The following is a 25,095-nucleotide window of genomic DNA, read 5'->3' as shown; positions in this document are numbered from 1 at the left end:
GTGCAGGGTTTACCAAGCACATACACCTAGAACATTGCAGGATGCTTTGTGTAATCTAACACATACCCTTCTGAAGAGCAGCCAGCCTATCCCCCTGGAAATTCCCATGCCTGAAATGACAGTAATTCCCTGTGTTTGAGCACTCCAGATCTGCTCCAACACACCAACAATTGAAAACTGTTTTCAGTTCACCTCCAAAAATTTGACTGATCTTGCCTGCCTAGGACATATATACTGGATATTATTGAGCACAATTTATCAGCTGATTTATTAACAATTCACTTTGTTTTGAGAAAGAGTGAGAGAATGAACACTCATAGGCAACAGACTCAGCACTCTCCAAAGAGATTTAAAACTCAGAGCACATGAAGTAGATGCACTTCAGTATTACTCCTCATCAATCAGACCCAAAGCCAGGATTGCCATCCACATGATTCATCTATACAAATTTCCTTTAGGAAAAGAAAAATTCATGGTCTTTTCTGAAGACAATGAGTGTTCTTGTCTTTAAATTGAACTTAACATAAGCATCTCAAATATATTTCAGTTACAAGAGTAAAAAATGCATGGATATAAAAGTGGCCAAGGATCAGGTAAAATATCTGATTTCCCCATCAAATGCTTTACTGGGGTCACATTGATTGAAAAACCAAGGTGGTAATTTCAAGCCAATATACATTTAGTTTAACGTGTACAAATGTATAGAAAATATGTACAAATTTCTAAATGAAAACACAATAGATTTTGATCTGAAATGTAAATAAATTACTTAAGATACTTGACCTCAGTGTGCTAGACATTTTTTAATCTACATGTCAGGGTTTTTTACCCTTGCCTTCAGCCACAAGGTCAATGGTTGCTTTTTTCATGAGGCAGAAAATACACAAGTAAAGGTAACTTTGAATTATATGTGCTGTGAAATATTTAGCCAAACAAACACTCTGCTAGATTGCACATAGGTAGAAAATAATAAAATATATAAGAAAACCCCGAAGAGAAAGATAAATTTCAATGTGCTGCAAAAATTTGTTGGCCTCATTCTTTTGCTTTCTCTGTCACCATTCTAATTTCTATTACACCCTTAAAATATTTAGAAGTTCTTCCCTGAAGGACTTTCTGGTTTCTCTAACTTGCATAAGTCCTAAAAATTTGGAACTTTCTCCTGCTGTTTAACAGCATCATGTAATAAAGCATATGTGTTTCAGCTGTCACTGGTAGTTACATCAGGCTCTGTGTGACTCATGCATTATGCTCATGCTTTTTATTTATTCTAAAATGACATTCACAGAGTTGGAAGGAGGTAATTTCACTTATCTTTATTCCCTCTAGTTAGTACACTGGTAGGTAAAAAATCACTGTTCCAACAGAGATGAGAATCAGTTTGAAGCTGAAATTTACAGCATGTAAAACTGATGAAAATCTACAGAGAGAGAGGCTGCTCAGTGGATGTTGCAGGGCCCCACCATAATATCAGCTGGAGTCAGCACTGCAAGTAGATCCAGTTTCAACAGCAGCTTTCAATATTGTTTTCTACCACTGAACATTGTTGTTGCCATGTATTGACAAAAAGATGAAGTTCAACAGCACAACTTTGCAGAACAAGCAGAGAAATGCACAGGATATTTTTTTATGTGGGTTTTTAAGAATCCTATCATTTTCAGTATAATAGAACCACTAAAAAGTTCATCACAGTTTTAGAAGTGTTGTATGATTTTTTGCTAAATAACTCAACAATTCAGTTAATATTCAGTGTAAAATTGAACCCCCTGTTCAGCCTTTATTTGCTTGTTTTTAAAAGAAGACATGAAGTTCCTGTTCTCCTGTATGTGTCATGTGTAACTTCCCTCGAATCAAAGGGAATTATCTGTGCTCTGCAGGAAGATAAATTGACTGTGAGCCTTGCAAACCACAAAACTAGGGAAAGGAAAAGTAATAGCCCATGCTTAAGATAATACCTGCTGCTGTGCAAAATGCTCTGTGAATTCCATCTCATATTATAGGGCTATTTTAATAAAGATGGATGTCTTGCAGAAAATTCCACTCAGACAATCATCTTGGTGATCAGAGGAACAATCCCCACTTAATACCACTGAGGAAACAGACTCCCAGTAACTCTCTCTGGCTGCTGTTTCAGTACTCAGAAGTCAGCTGGAGTGGGAGTCCTCCTTCTCTGCCTCTCACCTATCAATGTGCACCAAAGCTCCCACCTGGCTGTAGTTATTGGCTCTCTCCCCACTGAAACCAGGGAGCAGGAGGTGATTAGTGGCTGCTCAGAGAAAGTGCCAGCTGGAAGAACATGGAGTTTTGCAGCCCACAAGTCAGGAGGGCACCTGAAAGAGCCCCCTGGAAACCACCACAGCCGCATTTCTGTGCCGTGCAGGTCCTCAGAGGGAAGCTGAACTGATCATCTTTAGCAGTTCTTTATCCCAGAAATGTTTAACTTTGCAGAACACTTCCAGGTACCTCAGCTGGTCATGCCCTGTGTGGAAACACTTGTTTCAGTCTGTGTAGGCAGGTGGTAGAGACCAGGGATGGAGAGGTGTGTGGGATTTCATGGCACAGAACTGGGCCAAGCTGCTGGCCCTTGTTATACAAGGACCTGTGTCCTGGTAGGGATCTGAGGTTTGGCACATTCTGAGCAAATTCAGAACACACAAGCAGTACTGAGATAGGTACCCAAGGCAACAGCTGTGGGCATGCTCCCTTGGAAATCTCTCCAGAAAACCTTACCTTCACCAAACAGCTCTAATCCAAGGAGTGACAAATTAAGGATTAAGAGCCTTCTTACCCTGGGGAAATCCAAGCCCATTTTTGACAGAAAGAGGCAAACTCCCAGGTGGTTGCCTGGGCTGGGTGGCAGGATAGGCTCTGTTGGCCCTCCTACTGAAGTAAAATCATTGTTTTCTCTGGTGTGCAAAAGTCAAAGCATCAGCAGGAGGGCAAGCTAAAGGGAATTGGGCTGCACAGACTCATGGCTTTGGTACTCATCTGGAAAGATGGAACTGGGCTCTGCTCCCAGGGCTATTCCCATTCACAGCTCTAAAATGCAGCCAGCAGTGCAGAACAACTGGAAAACCACCAAAGGACTAAAGATCAGGGGCAAGAGGACAAGCTATAAGGTATTCTTCTTCCATGCTATGTTCCTGCCACTGCATTATAGAAACAGTTATTCCTACTTTGTCTTCTCTTGGTTTGGTGAGAGCTGCCTTAAATTTGGGGTACCTTAAAAACACCATCAAGGAAGGAAGCAGAGGTCTTCAACCCCAGTGGTTAAACAGGAGTGGGAGGATGAGCATGGGTTAGCATGGCCACTTGTCTCTGTGAATTTGAATTACTTTTGGAAATGTAAGAAATTGTACACATTTTTCATTTCCCAGGCACATATTCAAATATGCATGCAAATACCTGCCTTCTTGGGTGAAAACAACATTTACCAATTTGAGTGGGTCTTTCAAAAGGTGGTTCTTGCTCAATTGCATACCTATAGTCACAAGATGAGCTGCAGTTTTGAGTAGATAAAAACTACACATCCTCTTGAATCAGAAGTCTGAACTACCTCAAAAAAGATAAAAATCACCACCCCAAGTTTTGTATTCTGTTGACAAGCCTTTAATCCTTTGGAGACATCTGACTATTAATCAATCATGCAGGAGAGAAAGATACTCTAAATCTCCCTACTACATCTCTGCTCCTGCTAGACTCTCACATCTGCTGGGTTAATGCAAAGAACATTACTTTCTGCAGCACGGTGTCTATCCATGAGTAAATCAGGGAGAAAATAATTCTGCTCATGTACACCAAACATGCCTTCACTTGCCATCAGGAGTGTTCAAGATATGCTTGAAAAGCAGTTGATTTTCTCTAACCTGTACCCTATTTATTGTCACTTTCTCCAGCTGAAATAAATTCTGCAGTTGCCCGCATTATGAATTTCTGCTGTGCCACAAAATTGGCATGTAAGGGAGCCCTGGCATCTACAAAGTCCTGCCAGTGCCCATTATTCATGCTGCACTTAAAGAGCAGATCTGCTGCAATTGCACTTGCTTTGTAGATCTAAAGCCACTGCATGTGCAAGGCAGAGGGCTGTGACATGCCACAAACTTCTCTAATTTCTGCTGTACTTTGACAGCTATGGTCAACAGGACACCCTTTAAGTAGTAAATTCTGAATTCTGGTTTCAGGCCATGATCTATGTGAAGAGATGATTTACTATTCCTCACCCTTCAACATGAACTTTAGTTGATTCCAGTCAATGAACTTAAGGGATTTGACAGGCAGAGAGTTACCTGTTAGGGAAGCTTGTTCTTTCAGACAAACACTATGCTGGAGATCACTGGATTATGTCAGGTATTTTCTTCATTTAAAAAAATACTACAGTAAACTGTGGACATATGGATATAAACTGATCTGAAGTGAATAGATTGCAGACAAAATTCTTCTCTCATCTGGAGTAGATTCATTGGCTTCAGTGGAACTATTCTGGATTTACAGTGATGTAATTTGGAACAACATCTGGCTTCAGATATATAAGAAGGGCTCATTGTAATGGTTTATATCACTGACTACTTAATGAATACTTTTTCTACACTTTTCTTAGCTCTTACTAGCTACACATTACTTGTGGTTTTACATCTTTCTCTTGTGTTTCATAAAAAAACCTGTAAAAGCCTTGCAGAATGAAGGAAGAATACATTTCCTGCATGTCATCAATGTGTGGCATCTCTTGTAATTTAGTTAAAAGCACAGTCCACAAATATTTTAACTTTTTATTTTGATATTATAGAAGAGAGATAAATGAAAAGTCCTCCCTGTTGTATGTGCTCTTCACAGAGTGAGTGATTCAGCAAGCCAGTCACATTTACCTGGACAGCACCTTGGAATTTGTGTGGGTTTTCCCACAGACTCTCTTCTGTTCTGTGGCCAATAATGTGATGTGTTGACAGGGATCCATTCGAGTCACCTTAGCACAGGTTTTTTATTACTCCGTTATGGACAAATAAGTCCCGGGCAGAACCTGTCTCCTCTCAAACCTGAGGCCAAACTGCCTCTCCTGCCCCAGGGCAATATGAGCTCAGTGTCACTGCAGGGTAGAAGGGAGAGGCAGGATGAAAGGCGCTGTTTGCCTGTCACCCCGTGGATATCTTCAGTATGTCCTTTTCTCATTGCAAGGCTTTCAACATCACGTTGTGCGCAGCCCGGCCACGAGGCCTGAGTACAATCTTCTCTGCCATCAGAACTTGCTAATGTGATGTTTTGAATTTTAATAGAAGATTGTTTAATAAAACTACAAGACAATGGGGAATAAATATGCAAACGTGCCAAATACCGTTTAGAAATCAACATTTGCTATTTTACCACACGTGCAGCTGTGGTTTTCTGTTATGCAAAACTATAGCATCTGAGCTTTTAATGGCAAAGCTCTACTTTGCAAATGTGTTCGGAAATTCACATATGGTTCTGTTTAATCTTGTGACACTTGTTTTTCCAGCTTGAAAATTTAATTCAAATATCGTACTTTACTTAATTAATGTTAGATATGTCATAAATATATTGTTTTAAACCGAGTTGCTACAAGGTCAGCTGTGGTAGCCAAAAGCAATATTTATATCATTTGCATTTCTTTAAACTCCTAATTATGTGGCACATGCTTCAGTAAAAACTAATATTACAGTTGACTTCATTTACTCTGTTTCATTACATCTGGCTTCCTTTTAGATATTTTTTTCCCCCAAATCTACTCACAGAGAATATATAAATTATATACCATTATCTTTTTTTGAAAGGCAGCTCCATCCATCATAATGGATTACAAATTTATCACCTTGAATCAATTTCTGTTCACAAGTTCAAAAGGAAATATAAGCGCTTGAGGGTCCAGAAATATTTATTGTACATATGGATATTATTAAAGTTATTGAAATCCTTCACCAATGAGAATTGTTTCTGTTTTGTTTTGCAACATGTACAGCACTAATGCTGAAAAGCCAACGCCTTTATTGTCTAAAAACTAAATTGGGAATGCAGCATTGATTCTGAGGACTACTGATTCTGACTAGATGTACTAACATATTTATGCAAGCATTCATTTAATTAAGACATGACAACCTCAGCTTGCCTAATTTAGTGAAAATTTGTTTTGACATAGTTTCTTGTATAACATTTTCCCACGATGACGTCTATTTTCAAGTAAAAAATACTTCTGCTAGCAACATCGACAGTAATTCACTCAGACTCTTTTCCTTGTAATAGGGCAGAGAGAGAAAATGGAAACTTAAGATTCATGAGAGTCTTGTTTTAAGACTCAGTGACAAGACTACATCTGGTATCAATATGGTTCTTTGGGATCTTGACCACATCTTTCATAAAGTGGTAAGTTCCGCCAAAAGGACGCATCTTGCTGGCTGCTAACTACAACCTCCAAAACGCCGAGCCCGTGCAGGGGAGGAATGCAGTAATGCTCTGCTGGAGGGAGAAAATGAAACTACAATTCTAATTACATTTTTATTAGTGGTGTTAATGGGAAGTTGAGCTCTTAAAGCCCATCGTAAGACATGCTTTCTTTGAAATTGTATAGTACCGTGTCAGTAGTTAACATGAGAGCTTTGTTGGTTGGGGTTTTTTTCCTTTCCCCTTCTTTTGGACTAATTTCTTGCTATACTAAATTAATTAAGCCCTTGGAAATATTTCCTTTTGCAGCCTCAGAGGGAAAAAAGCAGCTGAGTTGTTGTGGACAGGGAGACATAAAGCATAGGGTAATCAACTCTGATGTTTGGTGGATGAGGAAGCCACCGATGGAGCTGTGCAGCAGCTGCCCAGGTGCAGATTTCACTGCTTCAGATGCATTTGTTTCTGTTAAACAGCTTGACTTATTGGTGTCTAATGAGCTTCCACTGGGACTTAGAGGGCAGTTTTGTATTTTTCTTTCTAATCTAAAGAAACATAGGGAGTGTCTTCTTCAAGGAGTCATATATTTCAGGAAAAAGATGAATATTTCATAATTCCAAGTGTTTGGAAGTGGTGTTCTATCAGAGCTACCTGTGAAAGAATTTTACTTGAAAGCATAGATGCCTCAAAATGAGGAACAGATCTGTATGACTAATGAAGATTAAGATGAGATTTCACACAGTATTACCAGTGACTTTAGCTGTTTCCACATTAAAGAGTCAATGTGATGCCAGCTTTCTAAAAAAATTTTCTTCTCAAATATATATACCCCAAAAAAAGAGATTTACTTTATTCCAAGGAACCTTAGACAGATGAATCCAATGTATGTGCTGTATAATGATATTTAGCTTGGGACTTTTAAGTTTCAGTAAGAATGTTTCATGTGGCTTTCTTAGCAAGAACAGACTTAAAGACTTGAATCTGGTTTAACTGGCCAGAGTAGATTTTTTCATCTGAAATCATCTTTTGCTTCCATAAAGCTGCAATCCTAACTCCTGCTACATTTGTCCAGGATATTAGGATGTGACCATAAAGACATTTCAATGTATGGATTGGTAGCTGTTAGAATTGTTAGTTGTCCCTGCACTTTTGACACTTCAATGAAGATAGAGGAGCTGATGTTTCATTGTCTGAGGCATATTAGCTTTTCTCAGTGGAAGGGCTGAGGGAAATTACTTGTTACACAAAGTTTCCTTTGCTCTCATCATGAGATTGCAGCCTGCCTTGTTTTACATGAGGTTTGTGCTTTGAAACTTATCTAAAATAGCTGTGTCTGAATACAGAAAATCCCTTATCATCACTCTTCAGCCCAGCTCCTGGCACGATGGAGCCTGAGCAAAAGAATGCATCCAGATTGGTGTTTGGCTCTAGGAGAGGTCATTCCACCAGAAGAAAACTGCTCCTTAAAACACACCCTGTCCCTGTGAGGGGTGTCTGCCCTGGCTCCATCAGCAAGCCTGAGAGGTTTGGTATTAAAGTCAAGACATTGAGGCAATGGAATAATCCAGGGCTTGATTTCATTCAAAGATGCCCCTTTGCTATTTCACACGCTGGTTTTTATGTCTCTTGTTCTGCTGGGCTGCACACACTGCCAGTTTAAGTCCTCTGCTTTGGCTTTACTGAATAGCTGAACATAAAAAAAAAAATCTTCTTATGGAGCTGGCGAGAAAGACTTCACCAAGTAGTGCCTATGCCATGTTTAATTCAATCAGCATTAGGTATTCAGTCAACATATGGATGACTTCAGGGCTTTAGTGATGCTTTAAGCAAACATCAAACAAAAGTGTGAATGTCTATGTATACCACATATCATATGACAAGAACCTCTAATGTTTAAAGGTTACAGTTTGGTCCAAAAAGCTGTATCTGTAGCATTTTCAAATGTATTAAATAAATCAAATGCTACATAGGAATGGGCTCCTTTGTAGCTCCTCTGTAAACACACACACAGCCATGATAGATTTTCACATATTGTGACTGAAATCTATTTTGTACAAGTTAACAGTTCTGAAATTCAGCAGTTCTAGTTAGCAGGCTGTCACCCATTAATAACATATATTATGCATCTGGAATGTTTATAATGTTTATATATCAAGGGAGAGGAAATTATTGTTATTATAAAGGGGGAAGTAATAAAAATATTAATTTTATCCCAAGTTTCCATTAGCTGTTTTTTAATTGCTGCTGAGTTCAAAGTGTTAAAGGAAACAACATTTTCTCCTGTGGCATTTTTTTCCTTAGGTTTCTCATGCCTTCTCTTTCCTGTGAAACTCTGCTTAGTAAATATTAATTTACCCTCAATTACTAATGACAAGTGAAAGAAACCCTTACATTCATCAGGGCCACAGCCTTAGGACATACGTTTGTCCTTCAAAGCGTTCAACCATTCAACAATTAGAGCTAATAGCTACTCCAGGCTATCAGGGCTGAAGCACACAGCACTCCCCTAGTGCCAAGCTCTCCACAGGCACTCATGGTGGTCCTACAACCTATTGACTTCATCAGCAAAGGTTGGAAAAGTGATTTGGGAAGTGGACACGTTAGACACGGAGTGATTGTCTAAAATGTGAGAGCACTTACAGGCTGGAGAGGGGAACTGTTCAATTAGTTCACTCATAGACCTGAGCTGTGTAAAGGCTCCCTCACCTCTTACATCAACACAGCTTGGAAGGATGAGGATTTTGCTAAACAAAAGAAGAACTGATAAATAAATTAAAAATGCTAAACTGGAGCATAAGGGAATGATTGATATTGATACTCTGGTATGTTCTTTTACAACACCTTAAAAGTGCAGCTTCAACCCTCAAGCCTTCCATGCTGGGAGCTTCATCCTCAATCCCCCCAGCCTCTGCAGACTCAGCTGAGGCTTTGTGCTTGGATGTGGTTGCAAATGCCTCCACACACACACAAACATTTCCAAAGGTGACCTTGCCTTCCTACTTCACTGTTCTCCCAATATAACAGAGGCTGGTTTGCTCAAACAGTTCTGATTCCTTTCCTTTACAAACACATAATAGAGCATTTATTTTATTTTGTTTTCTGCTTTCATTATTTAACAATGAAGAAACTATTTTATTGCAGCAAACAGAACAAAGGCATGCAATGAAACCATAATATTATTGGAAATAGCAACTTTGTGGCCAAATACAGTATGATAGAAGACTTTCATGAGTCCACAGATTTGTTCTTGAAAAGTGAGTGAAAATGTTAATTATATTCCCCTTCTTTAAGTATTTATATATTCAAGCTTACATTTTTATTAATGTATTTCTTACATCTTACAACTAATTTGAAGGAGGCAAGAAGATATTAATATTTTGTATAATTTGTAATGGAGCAAAACAAAATTTAGGCATCTGGGAAAACAAAAACAAAAACAAAAACAAAACTAAAAACCAAGCAAAAACCCCCATCAAAACAAAACCACAGCTTTATTTATAAGAAATTATAAGAAAATTTAAAGATGGCTAAGCAGCACTGCTGTTTGTTGAAATGTCTTCCCAACAAACCTTCCAACACTTAGAGGTATCTGAGCTGTAAAAGGCTACACCCAAGATTTAACTTAGTGCTCCCTGGACACCCCCCATCATTAGCAACTGGCACTTAGTGGTCACAAAGGACCTTCCTTGGAGGTTCCAAGTCACACCAGGATCCCACCAGCAATGGAATCTAGTGGTTCTATTCACAGAATTACAGCAAAGACAATGACAATGAATTCTTAATTATTTAAAAATTCAATGTTTCTAACACCAGGACCAGAGCTAAAATCTATTTCTCAGAAATAAATAAAAACAACAACAAACCAACCAGACAAAAGCCAACCAACCAGTCAAACAAAAAACCCCAAACTACTAAAACCCCTCTAATGCTATAATTTTTAGTGTGACATTAATATAAAACAACATGAAGAATTTCTTCAGATTTATGATTTTTTTTTACTTCTGATATCCTGTGTATTATATCACATATATTATACGTGCTATAGATAAGAGAAATAAAAATATAAACAAGAATTAAACTGTGTTGATTGGCAAACTAGAGCAAATTTCATGCACAAGGAAGGAACAAGAATATTTCTAGCACCTGATATTTTCTGACCTCTGTAAAGGGGAAGTTTATGGAATGCTGCAAAATCAAATTACAGCTTCCTACAACATAAACCACTATGAACTTGACTGTGTGTCAATTAAAAGCATGGAAATTAAAACTAATGTTAACAGTGGGCAATGATGTCAGAAAAGATAAACAGCTAGTAGCCATCCCCTGATTACTGAAGGATATTTTTGAATACAAAATTGGGATTAGATTCTTCTAAAAGAAGAAAATATTCCTTGTTTCCCACAATGATATCATTAGTAGCTCTATGCCCAGCAAAATTGAAAGGAATGACATGTGAATGTGTGTGTAGGGTGTTTTTTCAGAGTTTTCTAGAAGAATTTCACCCTACATGAAGAAAAACTACAATAGTAGAGTTTTAAGTAATCCCACTTTGACATTCAGCCTGTCTCTGTAATGAAATTGATGGCTTTTCTTCTGTCAGTTTTCTAGCACTCCATCAGTTGGGGGAATTAGATTTTGGGAGTGAGGGGGGGAGGCAGAAAAGTTCGGACAGTGTCCAATTGCAGAAAGTCAGGGAAAAATAGGCACAGAATAATGCAGAGAAAAAGGTAGCAAAAGGAGCTGAATGTAAGCAAAGGGGGTAGAGAAGGATTTCTGTCTTACCAATTAAAGATTTTTTATAAGGCAGAAGGAGACAAGAACAGTGCAGCAGGTCTGAGAAGAAACAGCAGAGTGTCAGGAGGATGGGTTTGTGGGAAACAGCTGATAAAATACACTTACCTCAAAGCCAGTATAATGGGAAAGGGAAGTTAAGGAGAGAATTCAAGCATCATTAAATAAGTTTCCCAAATTTCTACACCATATGTTTTGAAACAAAACATGCTTAAATCTGCCAAGTAAAATTTTATTCTTCCTTGGCAGGTTTGTTTAGAAAATGGCCATAAATCCTAAATATAGCTGAAGTGCTTATTCCATTGAAATGATTTCTAAAATGGATACATGCTTCCAATCAGTTTTGAAAGATTTTATATCAGATTCTACTTTCCTTATCTTCCAATAAAATCGGAAAGAATTATTTCAATCTGATCTAGTTTTAGGCTCTCTTTTCTTAGACTGATTAGGAAAAAATGAGCTGCAGTTCTTTTGGGAATTTTTTTCTAGAAAAAAACATTGACGAGTGACCAAGTCACCCTGATTTATTCATGTGAGCTTATTCCACAAGTAATCCTCCTCACAGCAGTGAGCATACTCCTTTTAAGTAAAAAGATTCTTGCTATGTCCCAAGACATGGGCATGGTCTTTCAGCTGTGCTGCTCCTGCCTTCCATCCCAGTATCACCACAGTTTTAGGTCTGCTGTAGATCTGTTTTGTCTGGAGGAAAGGGAAATATGCTCCAGCCCTCCTAAACTAAGCATCTGTTGCACTGCTTGGATGGCTTAGAAGGGTTTTTCCATTTCATTTCCCTAGAATCGCATATTACAATATCTGTTGACTAAGAACTCTTGTGAAATGCAGAAGTCAAGTCAGGACTCAGAATATTTAAGGAAGGGCACCCTCAGAGTGCATTTAGAGTAGCTGTGTGGACATAAAGACATAGTCTGTAAAATAAGTGCAGGGTTGTGAATTGTTGTGCCTGCAATTCACAGCTACTTACTGACAAGGATCATTGTGATCAATGAGGTAATATCAGACAGCTACAAATTTCTCTAATGTAATCAGGCCTTTAAAAATCTCAGCAGATATTATTCAGGTTAATAGTGTATTCAGAATTAGACTAGCTGAGGTAGATCGTGTGGAAGGCATTCTGAGGAACATTTCTTCTGCAAGGTATATAAAGTTTATACAGGGAACTGGGAAGTGGAAAAGGCTGTATGTTTTTCTTCTCCCTTAAATACTATGAAGGGAATCAAAAATTGCATGTTTTTCGCAAGGAAATGTCTTTTTTTAAAAAATAGGTAGTTTTCCCCAGGCCTTAAGGAAGAAATGCAAATGAACTCCACATGGCCCCCTAAGTGTTCAGGAGTAATTTTGCAGGCACCACTCTAGGCATATCATTCCCAATATACATGGGCCAATAAAAATGGTACATTGTGCATTTCACAGTCCAGAATTCACAGGAAACCAGATAGGCAAAAAAAAAAGGCCAACTTTTAGACACATGCATCTGGAACTTCAGAGCACATCATGGCTAATGGCTTTATTGTGAAACGCTTCCTCTCACTGGGATCATTGTCAGAGAGGCTGTTTGTGTTGCTAAGCATATTGCAAACCCAGCAGCTTGATACATCTGGCATTATGCTCTTCCCTTTTTGCATGGAGAAGAAAAGAAGAAAGCAGAAAGGAAAAATAAAAAAGGAAAAATTGAGAGGAGAGGGGAATACTGCAGAGTGTAACTGATGTTTCAGAAAGGCTCTTTGGGACATGAATTCTACAGCAATGCATAGAACTATACTGCAATAATTGTGGCTCCAAAAAAGTTACAGGCACCTTGTTGAACATAAAGACAACACTTTTGCTTCCCAGAGAATGTGCAGTTTAACTACAGACTTGGCACAAGAAATACTGCAGTTAATAAATGAAAGCAAGGGTTACAACTACGACATTGTGCAATTCTGGCATGTGCCATGAATTCTTTGCATGACCCCAGCACACTTCATCCCAGACTTTGGCTGGGCTATTTATAAGGCAGAGAAAGTTCTGGCCTCATCATTCTACAGTGACCAGTTACCTATTTAGCTCCCTTGCCTCTTTTCTCCTCAGTTCAGCAACAGTAGGTATGGGGGTTTTTTTGGGAAAAAAATATAGCTTTAACTCATGTTTCTAGTAAGGCCATAACTGTTGAGTTGTTGGTTCCTTTATGAAACTGGTAAAGACTGGTATTGCTTTAGTCAGAACAACTTTTTTGCATTAATTATCCCTTTAAAATCCCCACTGCTGCTTTATTGGATGAAGCTGGTGACAAAGCACACAGCCACAGAAAGCTCACTCAGAGCTGAACTCTCTGATACAGCCAAAGACTGTGAAAGCATTGATGCTGGAGGGCAGACAAGCCCTCTACTCCTCTTGCCAAGACTGAGTGCTTCTAAGTATTTCTAAAATTTGAAATCTTGACCTTATATTGCTTTGAAAGTGTTACCTGGCATCATTCCTTCCAGTTTGTTGAGTAACTTCCTGTGGGACATCACCCTTGCAATTGCACAGCACAAGTGGTTTCCATGGCATGACTCTAGCCATGGCCAAGCCTCTGTACATGGCATGAGGATACTCTAGGCATGCTTGGAGACTTTCAACTTGTGTGTCACTAATACTTTGCTATATTCACAGGTGATTTATCTTTTGAATGGCCCTGGTCCTCAAATGTCTTTACTTTTTATTCTGAAAACTTTTGTTTGCAATTACCAGTGTCCACAAGAACACATTTCTGTAATTCAGGAAGGTTATTTCTCTTACCAAGAGCCACAAGAGTCTCCTCAGGGGCACCCCAGCAATGTTATATTAAGCAAATATATAAGCTATTAGCATTTCTGAGGTGTGGCTCTATGCTTAATTGTAGATCTTCTGTGATGCTTCTGGAGGCTAACATTGCTATTGCTTCTTACTAACCATGAAAGTCAGGTTTTATCACACTGGCTCCTTCAGATGCTTTTATCTGTCATTGGATGAGACCTGTCCTGTGCAATTCCTCCTGCTGAAGGAGGGCCCAGCTGTCATGACAAGAAATGCAATGCAGGAACCACTGGAAGCATTCTGGAGCTGGGTGTAAATGTAGGAAAAATGTATCTACACTCAGAGATGATAACATGGGATATAATTTACTCTTTTCCATCCCTTTCAGTGGGCAGTGACATATTTGCATAGGGCACTTTCTTGTTTTGTAGACACTTCTGTCCTTTAACAATTTCTGCTAGGACTAACTCCAAGACTCATTCCTTTAACTCAGTATTTGTGCAGAAGTCCTAATTCTGCTGTTTCTTCTACTAGATGTTATAAATTCCTTTCTTCCAACACCACAAGGCCTTTTCTATTTGTTTTATTTCTATTTTCCCTAGTAAAAAGTAGAGTAAGGAAAAGTGGATCTAATATATAAGATATATATGTTTTTTAGGTGAGGGCACACAGGACTACAAAACATCACAAAACAGCTTTCTCTGTGATTAGCAACATTTCCCAGCCCTTTGCACCTGGGAAGCACAGTCTGTGCTTCCAAACTCTATATACACCTCCTTGTGTGTGAATGTGTTCATGTTCACATGTGTGTTCATATGTCCTAAATATGGAATACAGCTTAATCATTTCCAATTTCTGGGAATTTTGGCTGCACTTCCATTTTTCAGTATTTGGAACTGCTTTTGCTTTATATTAATTTAATGGGTTTGCCTGTTTTTAATGAGCATGTTTAGTGCACCGAGACATCATGGTCACTCAGTAGAATGTAAGTTACTTTTGCACACATTGTGTTGCAGGCCAGATTCTGACTGATTAATACGTTGCAGGTGTCAGCCAGAATACAAAAGGATAAAGAGAAGGCTGAGGGGGTGAAGTTATTCCTTCTTGCTGGCTGACTGCTCTTGTTGAGGGCTGCAGAAGCCACTCTGAGACTGGATTGGAAAGACATCCCACTCAGAAACACAACCCTAGAAACAATACTTCTCTCATCCTTTCCATCTGCACAAATTATTCCCACTCATGGCAGAACAAAGAAAAAAAGAGCACCAGGCAATGAGGCCCTTTATGAGGCTCTTGCCAGCCAAAGTACATATGCCCATTAAAGTTAGGCTTGCACCTGTTTTTTGGGAGTCAGATGAAACATTTATCTTGTATTTTGTTGCCCATCTGTACAAAAGCCTCAATCTGTGCAGGTCTGCATAGTAGCTAAGATAAACGTTGTATATTTTCATTGTTTGATTAAATCTTGTCTGAACTATCAGTTGTGTAATGAGAAGAGCTGGCTCGCTCTGAGGTGCTAGCTGTCAATGGTTATTGTTAATCATAATCTAACAAATACCAGACACAGCTATTTGGCAATTGAGAACTAGCATTTTTCTTATTTAAGGTGATAGGAATGAAGGAAACATAAATCATAACATAGTCATTTTCCCATATCTGAAGGTGCATTAATACTTAACATTTGTCTACATTTCAAGACAACCCATTCATGGTTATTTCATGGTTGTACATTTTAAATTGTTACTCAAGTTAGTGTTAGAGAATACATTGATTGTTTCTCTTTCCTGGGTTAATTCCACCAAGGCCAGCACTGCTGGACCTTTGTAGAAAAAGCCTGTTCAACCTCAGTAATGAGAATTGCTATTAACATTATAGATGACCCTACAAATGATGTAGACATTATTTTTAATCGTTTAATGCTAATTTACACTTCTGAAGCATCCTTATAGTACTTTTAACTTTATGTGTATCTGTAAGTAGAACAAATTTTAGTTCTTTTCAGAAATTCTGTTAACAGACAGCCTACAGAAATATTTTATTGAATTAAGTCCTGATAATGTAAATCATGTCAACTACCTAGAGAAACCAGATGATAACCATTAAATAAAATTGAAGACAAGTTCAGACCTTGAGAACTTAATTTCATTGAGATTCCAAACATCCTGAAAATTAAGTACCCAGGCTAAAGTAAGAGTATAGGCTCCCACTCACAAGGGGCTTCATCATGGTTTTAAATCACAGCACGGTGCTGTAGGCTAGACAGAGCTGCACTTCCCAGCTGGAGATATTTTTGACTGACTCATGGGGTTTTCTGAACAGACCTAATGACTCTTTGTAGGGTGTAATATAACCACATGCTTGCATGCTAGTATGGACAGTGTAAAGGAGAGTGATCTCTCTCTGTTTTCTTTGGGGATCTGAAAAATCCGTTTCATGTGTATCTCATATGGCAAAACAAAAATTTCCTGAATTAGTCGTGGAAATTAATATTTTCTAGTGTAGTTTTAGTGGGTTTGCTTTGTTTTGTTTTTAGAACTAAACTTACCTCACACTCCTTAAAAGCAAGCAGCATTTTTCTGCATAGTATAGCCCAGATTAAAAACAGATATAAAACAGCCACTGAAAAACAAGCATCAACAATTGAAGGCAATCAAACTAAAAATGTTCATACATATGTAAAAAAGAAGAAATCTGGGATCTGAGATGGGGTTTCTCAATTCCTAGTCAACATAACTAAGATAACCTCAAATGATTTAATGCCTTTCTCTGCCTCAGAACATCTCTTAGTATAATTTTAGCTGTTGACTGGTACTGAATTACACAAAACAAGGATATGACCTGCAGGTTCCCATTAGGCAAGACTTCCCACCAGGAAAGTGGGAAGTGGCCCACCTACCCCAGGACTGACAAGACCCCCTCATTATACACATCCACAGGGCTGTGTTGGAATGCCTGTCACCAAGAGAAGGTCTTTGACTTGCTGATCTCCAGCTACTGTCCTGAAGCCTGGTTAGCATGATGGATCAGGACTGCAGCACCACCACTCCCAGGGCTGGGAGGTTTTTCTGGCAGATGTCACTGATGACAACCCAGAGCAGCAGGGATCACTGTTTTGAGGATATTCTGTTGAGCCACCATAGTCGTGGAAAGGAAGATCAGAATGATGCTACGTTGTTTTCTGGCAGGGGTTTGTAATGAAATTATCCTTAAGGTCCAACCCAAACCCTCCTATGATTTCCCATGCAAAAGGTATTTTAGAAAATAAGCTGTTTTCCAACCTTCTCTCTAAACTAATATACCCATCATGAAATAAAGAAGAGAGAAAGAAACCAGGAAATGGACATAGCAGTCCCCATTGACAGCTCAGGTTTGTGGGAGAAGACACATCAATGACACAAACCTGAAGGAAAAAAAATGTGGGTTTTGCCTGATGTAAGTGACATTGGGATGAACATCAGGGTCTTTGTTATTGATGCACCTGTGTATCTCATCAGAGGATAACAGAGCCTGCAGTGTCTTTTTTAACAGCATTCAAGGTAAATAGGAATGAATAGATCTGTGGGATGCAAACCTAAGCTGGTGCCAGCCACTTCTATTTGGTTACTAGACTTCAGTGTCTGGTCTTGCTGAACTCTGGCATCCTTTGGACTTGACAGATTAACACATATATGAAGACATTTGCATATTTATTTTAAACCAGATGTTCTTCAAGCAGTACAGCCAAATTCCCATCGTCACTACAATCACATTGTGGCTTTTTAGCATAATGGAGCCATTAAAACTCCACCACATGCTTCTTGGTCAGGAAGAAAGGGTTATTAAAAAATTTCCAGGTGAATTCTAAATGAATCCTAATTAAGGAGAAAGAACCCCTATTTAATGTTAATTGTCGGTATTTCTATCTCTGAAAGATCTGGTTTATACAGAAGATTATTACATTCTTTTGCAAGAGCTGTCATCTATGTTACAGAAAAGGCACTTGGAATAAAGTATTAAAATACATAGTGTATTGTTTTTGCCATAGACTTATATCTGACTTTTTTTTTGATAAAACTTCTGAAATTATAACTTCTACATTGAGAAGAATTTGGCTTTTTATGTGAAGATTGATATTTGGTAACATGTAACACAATTAAACACTGTTAAATCAACTAATCCAAAGCTCTGGAATGCAAAGAATGAGAGTGACATTGTTTGTTGCTAAAGCTGGAAAGGAAAGTTTCAATCCATAGAGTGACAAAGAAAAAGAAAGTCGTATAAGAAAGAGATATTTATTTTCTGAGAAGGGAGCCAAGAGAAAGAGGAACTGGGTGAGGCTGGAGACTACAATCAAATGGACTTTTTTGATTCAATGTGACACTGTTTTTCTAAACCAAAAATTCCAGACAGTCAGAAAGCAGGGGGAATACCCAGGAAAAACATACATTTGGAAGTGCTACTTTGTATTAAAAAATAATGTCTTGGGGTCAGGAACTGCCCTTTGAATTGTGGCACTGAGAACTGAGCACAGAAGTCAAAAAATGGCACACCTGGTCGTTTAGCATTTCTTAAATGATTAAATCATTCTCTCCCAGCTGACGGCAAGAGCTGCAGGCAGCAAAAGGCATCTCCCAGAGGCTGAGGCCCTGAACATCCCCTTACACATCTTGCAAGACACCCAGATGCCAGAGCAAAGGATAAGATTTATGGAGGTTATTTAAGTTTCAAGTTTGCTTTGGGGCTACACATGGTATAAGGCAGTTCAGCCTGAACAGGCCAAGCAGAGGAAGGGAGGGGAATATATTTAAGTAATCCAAAGCATAGTGGGTGATGGAGTATCTTAGTGTCTTATTCTGGCCAAAAGAAGCAAAGGAAAAGAGTCAGTGAGAGAAGGGAAGAGTCAGAGATTGATCCAAATCCGGGCACAGCTCGGGAATGGGACAGTCTGCTGATGTAACCATCACACCACTCACTGGAGGAGGAAGGAGCTAACTGGTCACTCTTAAAGGCCTGTCCAAAAGTCAATGGAAAACTGCAACAGATATGATGGAAAGACATCTCCTGGCAATGGCACAAGAAGCTCTGCACTTGGAGCTTGCACCACCAGGCAAAGGTCAGCCCAGCATGTAACTGCTGTTGCAAAACATTGCTGGACATTTCCGAGCCAACGCCTGGCAAACTGTGGTCTCAAAGAAGCTGGGTGGATAAAGGTCTACAACCTTTCTTTAGGACCCAAGCATTTCATTAGCATTTCATTTAAAAAACTCGTGTTTGTTAAACAGCTGTGTCTGAAATGTTTGAAAAGCTCAGTACAGACAGGCATGACCTACTGCAGTAAGTGTGAAGTTCTGTCCTTGATGAGATCTAAGTCACAGTGAAGTTGACTTGAGCACAGGAGCACAGGGAAATGTTAAACAGTCCAAGACTAAAAAAGGCACAACACTGGTGAAAGGCTATCACTAACCAAAATGTTACAAATGCACCTTTTTGGGGGCATTCACACAAATCCATAATGCAAAAGAAAAATTCTTTGGATAATCACTTTCTTCTCTCACACAACCTTTACATTAATATATATATTTTTTTTTAGAAAACAGGAATGTAAAGATAACTTCTAAGAAAGTTAGAAATGTCTTTTCTAAGAAAGCTAGAAAGATTTTTTCCCAAGAAAATTGTCTTTAAACTTTTTACTGAGCCAATGAAAGCCTTCAATAAAATAATTCACTGAATTGTTTTGTGGTATTACCCCCACCTTTTTATGATGGTGAGGAAATTATGCATAAAACTAATTGGTTGGTGTGTAAGTGCTGAAGACTTCATTTAAGAGAGATGTTCCAGTAAACAGTAGATAATTACTCAAAAGAGTTTGAAAAGTTTCCCAATTCAGCTTATATTCACTTTATCACTATAGTGTTGAGGAAAACAATAAATCAGAACAAAGGCATGCCCATTTCTGGTCACTACATTTACAAGAAAAGAATGTGGACACTTTCTTCATTATGTTTTCCTTCTTCTGCATTATTGGCTCAGACTTGCAAAAATGTTTTACTGACTTTCCTATGCCACTCAGTCTTCAGCCCTCGCTTTTTCAACTATCACTTAAATTTCTTCTTCTAATAGTTCCAAACCAGAAGTCAATCTATCTCTGCAATGGACTAAAAATGAAATGGGTTAAACCAGATAGAGTGGGAAGGAGAGGAACACATTTTTAGAAACTTTAGCAGTCTTTCCAGTTCATGGCATTTTGTTAGCATTGCAAAATTTTTTAGTTTAACCTTCTATTTAACCTCAGCCTTCAACAAAGCCAATCATAATATTAAGCTTTTACTAGAGAGGTAGCAGCAATCACTTCACAGTGGTTCAAATTTTGTAAGCCTTATATGTGAGTGCACACATTTATATCCCAACTGCAAATGACCCAGATGTTTGGTGTGAGCAAACACAAGCAATCACAAAAATGGTGAGGAGAATTCAGGTACTTGAAACAGATTTTAATCTTCAATCTTGCCTGACTTTAGTAATAAAAAATTTAAATTAAAAATTAGGCTGAAATGCTACGGGAAAAGAAAATCAATAGTCAATTTCCTTTCATGGAATTGCACTGGTTTTTGAATGTAACCAAATGGGTGACTACATCTCCTGAATCCTTTGAGTCCTTGAAGCCTCTGGAGTTTGAGGAGAGCACAACTCACCTGAGCTTGCTGTAGGACTGCTGTCCTGAAAGTGATGCCTGGTCACCATCTCCACATCCAGCCTGGGTCAGCTGCAAGCCTGGACACCAAATCCTCTGTTCCCAGAGCCAGTGGAATGAATCCTTTGGTTTATAGCTTAGCTGTTCAGGAGTTACATGACAGGCACCCACGTGGCACACAGACCTTGCACATGCCTTTAACACTATCCTGCTCTTCCCTTAATATTGGGGACACATTCCTTAACAAAATCACCATCCTGAAACCAATTTTATTTTATTTCACCCTGGCTAGGCAAAGCCAGTATCTGGAGATGGCAAAGCCCTTTGGTGTCTTAATCAAACTGCAGTACATTTTTCTTCAACGTCCCCTTTGACCCCTGCTGCCACCTAGCCAGTTTCTCAATCGTCTGTTTTTTAAAAAGTCTGGGAAAAAAGGCTTTTCCACTTGAAACCAGAGCACTGGTCAAAATTTTATCTGTAATGTCTTGATTTAGCCCGAGTCTGGAGGGTATTAAAGAGATCTTTCTAACATAGTATATGTAGTTTCACAAAGACTTTTGTTGTGTGACAGCAGCCACAGTTATAGCTCCATAAATTAAAAAAGAAAGAAAGAAAAAAAAATATATTTAGAAGATATTTAGCAACTGCCCAAATAATTTCACCTACTGCATTTTGGATTTCTGCTCCTCCATATTTTCAGACTTCTTCAAAGTAACACGAGGAGCCCATGGAGGCCTTGGAGGGAGTGATCCTGCTCAGAGCTCCCTATCCAAGCCCTACACCACTGGTTCTGGTGTGGAGGACACAATCTGACATCCCACTGCTGGGGATGAAGCATTGATTTCTGCATTAGAGGTTCCATAAATTTCCTCTGTTAGCAGCAACAGGAGCCTTCAGAGCTTCCTGCCTGCTACTGTCACAACCAAGAGGTCCATGACCTTGGTGGAACTTGTGGGATCCACAAAACCAAAACAATGACCCAGAGGAAATAAAAAAGGCATCAAGACAGGAGTCTGGAGGATCTCTCTTATGAGAGGCAATGGGGTCTGTGCCTATTTGTTCTGTAGAAGAGAAGACTGAGAGGAGATCTCACTAGTGCATATAAATAGCCCAAGGGCAGGTGTCCCAAGGATGGTGCCAGGCTCTTTCCAGGGGTGCCCAGTGACAGGATGAGGAGCAATAGTCATGCTATCACAAAAGAGTCACTAAAACACAAGAAGTTCCAGCTAAACAGAAGGAAAGACTTCTTTACCTTGAGGGTGGCAAAGCCCTGGCACAGCTGCCCAGAGAGGCAGAGAAGTCTTCCTCCCTGGAGACATTCCAAACCCACCTGGACACGTTCCGGGACACACCTGCTCCAGGTGACCCTGCCTTGCCAGGCTGTCAGACATGAGGACCTGCAGAGATCCATCCCATTCTAGAATTCTGTGGTGCTGTGACAGGCAGGATTGCCACATGCCTTCACCCTCCTCCCTCAGGGTTCATCCAGCAGCAGCTGCCTCTGAGCAGCGGGATCAGGTCACCTGTGAAACAGCACAAGCACAAAGTGGAGAGGCTGAGGCAGCACGGACCACATCTGCTGCTCTTGCACATTGGTAATTTGGTAGTTTATAGTAATTTGGTAATTTGCACCAGCTGAATGTGAGGCCTTTTTGTAAGTTAACTTAGCCCTGCATTTTCACATTAGGGGTTGTAGTGAAACCATCTTAGTCCTGTGATTTAGTGCACCAGTTGGTGAATGCCAAGAATCCTTACAGGCAGGCACAGCACATGTGGGATGCATACAGGAGTTTTTAAGGATAAAAAAGTGAAACCATTCTCCCCTATAGTGAAAAGCACACTCAGTAACATTATAAATAAAATGCATCCTTAAGACAAAAACTGTGACTATGCAAAAGGAAAATGTGGTGTTGTCAGAGATGTCAGAATATGACCCTTTTAACTATAGGATACTTCAGAAATTATTTCACAACCTTTTACTCTCTGGAACACAAGAAGTTGACTCCAGAGCTCAAGCTGCAAAGAGCAATTGCTGTAGCTGAAAGTATTTGTTTCAAAGCACTGTGGAAGTAAATGAAAGTGTCATTTTGTGCTAATGTGATAGGCAGCTACTCTGCCTTGTCAGAACAAGCAAAGTCCTGTAAGCTTTATCCCATTGCCACAGGCACTTGGGCACCTCTCTGGAAATCAATCACAGATTGGCCTGAAGAAGAGCAGAGCTGAAACAATGGCACCAGAGTAGAGGACCCCTAATGAAATCCATTTGCTAGTCCACACCTAGGCTGTCTAGACAGCACCTCCTGTGCTTTGATCACTGATAAACCATTCTAAATGTTACCAGGGCTGCTTTTTTGTTTCTGTTTACAGGCAATCAATAGGCCTCTGGCCATTGCCTCTATTTCAAAGCAGTGCTTTTCATCTGACTGCAATCAAATAAAAAAGAACAAAGAGATGGGCATTTTGGATATGAGATACTTATTTTCCTGTGATTTATACATTTTCAAATGAAGACAGAAAACAAAAAAGCAATTGTGAGTGTACATGTGATAAATGTTTCTAATTAGGCATGCTCTCTTAATCAATTTGAAAGCTTAATTCCCTCCCAAACAAAAATGCAAAAGCTTAGTGTAAGCTTTTGTTTGTGTGCATGTGTATGTGCTCATACTGCACAACACTCACCTGTAGATTTTGGAGCCTGTTTTATTTACATTGGAGCTACATGTCATGGTGCTATTTTGTGCTGTTTGCTAGTACAGTCATGATCTGCACTCTGAAAACTCCACATGGAATATCCAGGTATTATTCCAAGAGGCTCTGCCTTATGATTTAACCACAGTACAATTCAAACCATAGAAACTGAAAAGTCTCCCCCAAAACACTGTATCCTGTGCTTGCCCAACATACACTGGCCCATAAATAATTCAGACTGTTTAGCCATACATGCTGATATATACTTTTTCAAAGATTTGTCTAGATATTGTTTTGCATGTGGATTTAAGCATGTTTTACCCAAATTCAAGTCCACAAATACCATGTGGTTGCCTTTAGCTGGATGTCGGTGCTTGAACTTTGAGCCCCTCTCATCTTTTATCTTCAGCAACTTGAAGTAGCCTGCTTAAATTCAGCCTTTGAAACCCTCCCAGCCCCTCCCTGTGTATGTCATGACAGTTCAGCATCTTAAGCCTCAATCACATGCATTCTTTAAAAAACTCCAAAAAGATCATAAAACCAAGAAGAGATTTAATCTCATCTCTGATTTTGGCTCAACCAGTATATCATTTCAATACACTTTATTTCTTGTGTAATAATCCAAAGGCATTTTGGAGGCAGTTTAATAAAACTTAAAAAAAAAATAAATCAGTCTTGTAAGGCTAGGCATTTTTGCTTCTTTATGCTTGAAAATATTTCTGTTTCAAAACTCAAGTTCAAGATCAACTCTTTCTGGCTCATCGGTAATCTCCTAAATGATGGATTTCTTTGCTATTTCCTCTTCTCTTCTTTCTGATGATTTAATGAAGAATTTAATTAGGTGCTTTCAAAATTTCTGACCTCATGGGAAAGGGAACAGATAAACTCTTTCAACAGCATACTATGCTTAGACTGCTGAAGAATGACACACTCTGTGGTCCTGTTTGACCAAATCTTCAACTTCAGATGCTGTAGGATAAAACATTGTGTGCTTACCCTTGCCCCAATGTACTGCATAGTATATTACTCCCTTATAAAAATCTCATTAAGTTAATCAAGATTTACCATTTAGTGATTTACCATTGAAGTGACAATATATGGGGGGGAACAGGGGTCCAAAAAAAGTGACAGTGCATCAAAACCCCTTTCAGAATAGGAGGAAAGTGGAGGGGAAAAATAAAGTCCAAATAAACTTGTTTAGTCACACAAGTGATGAAGAACAGAGAGACTAAGGCTCTTTCCCAGGACTGTGTGCATACCATTCATTTACTGATGCTTTATTCAGGTCCCTTAGAGGATGCACAAAGTTTTCAGAGTTCAAGTCCCTACATTGTATCACTGATTACAATAGGAGGGGTACATTATAAAAACACTCCATAAAACTCTTCCATTCTATTCCTTTGCCAACATTTTCTTTCAGATTGATGTTATTTGAAGTGAGAGATCCCAAGGTCTCTGCAAAAGAAGGCTGTGGGGCTGCATAGGAAAATCAATTAACATTTAAAGTTTTGCTTCTTCACCTCCACTGTTTCTTGTCAAAAGTAGGACATGAGTTTTGTCTGACTGAGACAGGACTGGAGCTGCTGAAAATTATTTTCCACTTCTAGAGTAATTGTAGCAGTTTTAGTAGAGGCCTTTTAAGATGAAACTTAAATAATGAAAGAGAGAAAAGGGACAATGGCATCATTTATAAACACACTGGGATTCATACACACTGACTCAAATGTACAATGGGAAGCACTCACGATTCTCTTATCCCTAGCAATATTTTTATTACAGTTTAATTC

The sequence above is a fragment of the Fringilla coelebs genome (genome assembly GCF_963513975.1).
Source record: "Fringilla coelebs genome assembly, chromosome: 4".
NCBI classification, from domain to species: Eukaryota; Metazoa; Chordata; class Aves; order Passeriformes; family Fringillidae; genus Fringilla; species Fringilla coelebs.
This window is presented reverse-complemented; position numbering follows the sequence as displayed.